Source organism: Onychostoma macrolepis, chromosome 20 (assembly GCF_012432095.1).
Source record: "Onychostoma macrolepis isolate SWU-2019 chromosome 20, ASM1243209v1, whole genome shotgun sequence".
Classification (NCBI taxonomy): domain Eukaryota; kingdom Metazoa; phylum Chordata; class Actinopteri; order Cypriniformes; family Cyprinidae; genus Onychostoma; species Onychostoma macrolepis.
In genome coordinates this window covers 2,160,607-2,166,606 of record NC_081174.1, presented here as the reverse complement: position 1 = coordinate 2,166,606, position 6,000 = coordinate 2,160,607, and positions in this window count along the sequence as shown.

The following is a 6,000-nucleotide window of genomic DNA, read 5'->3' as shown; positions in this document are numbered from 1 at the left end:
GTCAGTTCATCTCTTCAGTTAAGATTCCCCCGCAATTGTTGCAGAAAACATTATATTACATGGTATAATCATGGTCAGTGCAGACATTTACTTCAACTTACTTTCTCATCGACTCTAACTGCTCCTTGCTAGTCCAGTCAGAGAAGTATAATAAAGATGATGTCCACTGTCTTGGACTCCAAGCACTGTTCGGTGTTCACAGGTGTCTGAGGAACGTCTGCCATTTCTTCTGTGATGACACTTCTCTTGGTTACTACAAAACATAGGTTAAAAGAAATTTGTGGCACTTTAAGAGAAATATTAATTTATTCCTGTATGTCTCTACATGCTAAGTGAAGAAGCATCTAAAGTAGCAACAAAACTGTGATTCTGTGTTTTGTTATAGTCAGTTACATGTGTTTTGGCAGTAGTGAGCACCTGTACATAAGTCTGCTTACATTTAGCAACTGTAAAAGCAGGAAATAGCTACTACAGATGATCTCAGACATACTGATGCATATAAATTTGATTGCAGTACATTCTCATCGTAAAAACCACTAGCTTATGTATTTAGTTAACCGAGATTATTTGAAAAGAACGATCTTCTATAGAATTATAATACCAATAGTACAAACAAATCTTCTTCACGCTAACATCCTTGATGTAATTACATTCAGTTACATTCATAAAAATAAGATTGTGGAAACTAAAACTACAAACCTTTCTCCTTGTATGCGGCGCTGCTGGACCGTCATCATCCTCCTCTTCTTCCCCATTGCGTTTGTTTGCTGATCGAAGTGTTGCTCGTCAAAGTTTAGTGCAGCGTAAACATTCTAGACTCACATTAGATCAAAGATCAAAAACATCTCGTTGATTTATTAGCTTTAGGTGGAGAATAACGAAAGTTTTCTGGCAAATCAGCAGTCTCACACACAAATTTAACCATTTCCAACTTCCTTTATGAACTTGCTAAGCAACGTTAAAATTCTAAAATGTAAACGCATCTATGCTTAGGAGAAATATTTCATAAAAAGGATCCCATACATCCACATCTCTTGGTTATCACAGCCCAGAGCACATCACAGCAGATAGACGTAATTGCAATTCGGTCCTACAAATGGCGGCCGCACCACTGTGTGACGTCACATGAAACCCATGAATTGGCCTTCTCAGCTTCTGGAAGAGCTGCTTGTGGTGAGCTCTGGTTCATCATGTGACTTTCCCCTCACCACCTGCTTTTGGTGGTTATCGGTGTATTACAAAGGTACAACACAGATTTCAGAACTTCAATAGGTTGGTATATTAACATTATATCAGTTAATGAAATATGGTTTTTAATTGTACATTTAAGTTAAATCCATAAACCCTAAAATGTTGCTACCGTACTTTTTACGGTAAAATTCTGGCAATCACAGCTGCCAGCTTTTTACCGTAAATTATATGGAATTTTGTAAAAAAAAAAAAAAGAAAACTTTTCTAAAGAGCACTTAAAAGAGATTTATGAAATAACATAAGTTAATAGGATATATTTGAGTGTGAACTGAATGTAATGTTTTGGATAATTGTTATTTACATGTAAATGACAATGTATTATAATTTACATTTATAATAAAAGCAGTAGGACTTCAGTACATTTTTATATGTAATTTCATTATTACTTTATATTTAGTATATATTACTCATGGTTACTTATACAATTTAGTAAATTAAAAATATATGTATTATAACTGTGGTTAAAATAATTCTGAAGACTGTATTACAATGTGTATTGTAATAGATCATAATGCAATACCGATACAGGCTTCAAGTCTTGAAGTGTTACGAAGTGGGCTCTTTGAAAAGCAAATGAAGCACTCATCTGTACTTTATACAAATCTTTATTTGAATAGATGTGGAGTATGAGAGGAGCAGCATGTTCACAGCCAACATTTTCACATGAAAACCATCATTAAAAAAAGATAATTTATGACCGTTTCCATTTGATACTTCCTCAAACATATTAAATCTACTAATGGAAATAAAGACTGTCGCTGTGGCCTGCTGGGAATGACAATGAAATGGAAGAAACGTGACATTTCTGCGCTTTATTGCTGTAAATCATGCCGTAAGGTGATGGTTCAGAACGAGTTTACATGTATTCTGTTTGCTTATTTGTATTTGGCTTTGACGGAAAGACAAAACCTTTGCAAATCTCTTTGTAACAGTGTGTCTGTTTGGGCTGGTGTGTGTATTGACTTTTCTTACGGCAGGGTTTTGCATCAGAGACTTTGATTCACAATCTAACTGTCAATACTGTAGGACAGGTTTCCTCAATCAGTTTTCACAAAGGGCCGAATTCTGCCTACAATACCAAGCCAAGGGCCACTGACCTATATATATATGGGCATTTCTTCAACTAGGGGCACTTTTAGCCTTGTGAAGTTGAATTAAAAAAAACTTGTTCAAAAGTCACGTAACAGTCTCATAAGTTTAAATAATTTGTCTAGTTTTAAGGTCTGTAAGAGGACAAACTTCTATTACAAGAGAAATTGTTAATATTTTACATTTTTCGAACCTACAATGATCTATACATTTGTCAATGAGATAAATGAACTGCCCAAAGGACCTGTCACACTCTGAAATGTAATATTGGTTTGAGTAAGAGCTTATTAGAAAATAAATAACTTGAATTTTTATATTAAGTAGAGCATGATCTCATAAATTGTGGATAAATTTTTAATGTGTGATGAGAACTTTTCAATATTTTAAAAAATGTGTGGTGATGGAAATGACAGGGTGTTGTGGAAATGACAATGAATTAACGTGAATGTAGAGAAACAGCAGAGATATTTATTAGAAAAAGTCTTAAACTCATCACACTCATTAAACTCAATTCACAAAGTCATTAAACATATCAATTGTACTTTGTAACCATAAATGTCATTTCCACCACAGAGGCAGTGTGTGAGAGACTGTGGTGGAAATGACATTTCTGTATTTTTTTTGTGAAAAAAATGGAAGATATCTTCAATGATTAGCTTTGAATTAATACTTAGCATTTCATGTATGCAAAATACTCTTATTTAACTTAAATTTTTTAGCCAATTTTTAAAAACACCCTTGAAGGTACAGTATGCTTGGAAATGACGTAGAATAAATATATTAACTGATCAAGCAATATTTACCTTTATTTTTCTTCCATTTGTTGTTGATGAAAATTTTTAATTCCCTCCATGTCCAACATGTGCTCTGATGTCACTGAACATTTCCATAGAAACCACCTCAACAATCTTTCACACAAACTCTTTAAAGGGACATTACAGTGTTGTGGTGGAAATGACACCAATACTGTGCGACAGTATTTTTATTTTTTTTTCTATGACGTCGCGGCAGGAACAACATACAAAATATGACAGTGACAATCTCAGGTAATTATTATGTGCTTTATTCAATGTTAAAAGTGGCTAATGTGAGTTTGAATATTATTTTGCGTGAGGTTTATAGCCATAGTGAAAGCAACAATAGATATTTTACCATCTTGAAAATAAATTAAAGCAAACTTACGCTAAACCTGTGAACTCACAGCGAACCAACATCCATAACAAAGATGGCATCACTCACCCACTCACTCACTCACCCACTCACACAAAACTGTTCAGTCCATTCACATTTGAATCATCTATTTTCCGTGTCCACTTTTCTTTACTTCACACTTGCCATGTTCTTGCTGTCACATAGTATCTACACTGGACGTGAAAATGCATTGCAAATCATTTGAACTTTGTATCAGTACGTCATAAATAGAACGAGTCGTCAGTTTTCTGTCAGGGATTTGCTGCGCAGCGCTGCTCCGCGTCCAGTGTAGACAGCATCACTGATTATAATGAGTTCTATTGCATTCTGTTGCGTCGCGCCGCACCGCTCGCGTCCGGTGTAGACACGATGTAAGTTAATGTTGCTTTCTGATGCTGTGTTTGAATTTTAATGCCATATTATTTGAAATTAGTGTTGGCCAAACATTTTTCTCTCCGGCGCGGGCAGCCTATTGAGGAACCCTGATGTAGGATGTATTTCTGGAGCAGTCACTTAACAACAACACTATCACACCATAATAACAAGCTAAACAAAATTGACTTCTGACTGTCTGCTGGCCTTTAGAGATGTTTCCTGCACTTCCTGGTGAAACCAATGTCTCTTCACAAACAGTGTTACCAGAGTGCTGATATGTGATTTTACTGCACTGGACTGTTTCACTGTATCATTGCGCGTGTCTGTGTTCACTGTATTTTTGGCATTTATGGAGCAAAAGCAGTGGCCATACTCCATCTAAAATGTTACTTGATATTAATGTCTTGTTTATAAATGTTAGGAGCAGAGTTGTGGTAATTAAGGTCATTATTTTTAACATTTATATATATTTGTTTGTTTGTTTATACTGTACGTTCATAATAAATATACACAGCACACACACATACATTAAGTAAACAAAATATTTTATTTTGGAAGCAATTAACTGTGATTAATCAATTGACGGCGCTAAAAACATTTATGTTCTGCTAGAAATTAAAATAATTTATTAAATAACTCATTTTTAGTAATTTTGCTAGTAGTAGTTTTTTTACATATACGGTTTCATTCATCTTTATTTTCGTTTAAGTTTGAACTATTTGTGTTTAACTAAATTAAAATTAGAAATGTTGGCTTGGCAAGTTGCTGATTTATTTTTTTATATTTTAATTTATTTCAGTTTTATTCATTTCCACAAACAGACATACACACACACACACACACAAAGGTGCATTCGGCCGCAGATGTGAAAATGAGAGGGGCTTGAACACAGTGCTTCTGTGAGAACATCAGGTCACATCTTCAAGACATCACAGTCTGGAGGATCACGCATGCTGACCGTCACAGAGACGATTCGAGAACACTTTTAACACTAATATCATCGAGATCCCAAACGTAATTCAACTGCTGCACAAAAAGAGAGACTAATAACGACATATTCAGTTGACAGGAAAAGGTTATATTATTGTTTTATCAAGCTGAATTAAATAATGCTTTATTTTATTCATGATTCACATCTCACATCTGTTAAATAATTAACACTGATTCCTGAGAACACAATACCTTTTATCCATTTTTCATATCCAGTAACATTAGCAATGGATGCTGAAGAATAACTTGCAATGGTATATTTGTAAGTAACTCAATAAAGAGTTTAATTGTTGTGCCTCTGGATAATTAAAGGCATGGGTTTGCTCAGAGAATCAGCGTCTTTCAGAAGTGGACTGGATTCAGCGCTCCAGACAGGACTGACAGCTGCGTTCAGCTGCGCTGTGAATAGCGTCTGCACTCCAAACTGGGAAATGAGGAGACCAGAGGGGAAGAGAGAGATGAAAACAGTTATTATAATAAACCTGGCCTACCTTTACTCCTCTGGTGCTATGTACACATAACCTTGTTTATCAAAGCGACTGTTTGAAGCGCTCGTCTATGTTTTTTTCTCTTTCATTTTTGCAATACCTGCAGCCTCGAGCGGCTCACTCATTCACTTTGTTGTTTGGTGTGTTTTCTTACTTTTCCTCCCTCTTTCTCTCTCTCCCTCCCTTCCCTGGCTCTTTTGTAGCGCAGGGTTGAATTTTGGGTTGAGCCGGAGAAGAGACGCAGTGATCACGTCAACATCTCTTGCACATGAATGCATTGGGTTCTGTGCATGTGCATTAAATACAGCTGTTAACGTAATGACTGCAGGAGAGTCAGAGGTGCCGCAGCGGGCTGAGGAGGTCATGACCCCTGGCCCTGAAACCTCAGCTGTGCAATATTACACACATGCACACTATACGTTATTGTCAACTATACATTTTCTCTTTCTCAGTGCAGTTCGGTTCAATTTGAACAAGCTTTATTAACATGATAAACAAGGCTATACAGATAGACAGCACGAAAATAACTGTGACATTGTCTCTGTAACTATCGATAATAGGTGCAAGCAATGAGCCTTGGCCCACATATATTTTGCATGATAGAGCTTTAGTTGGC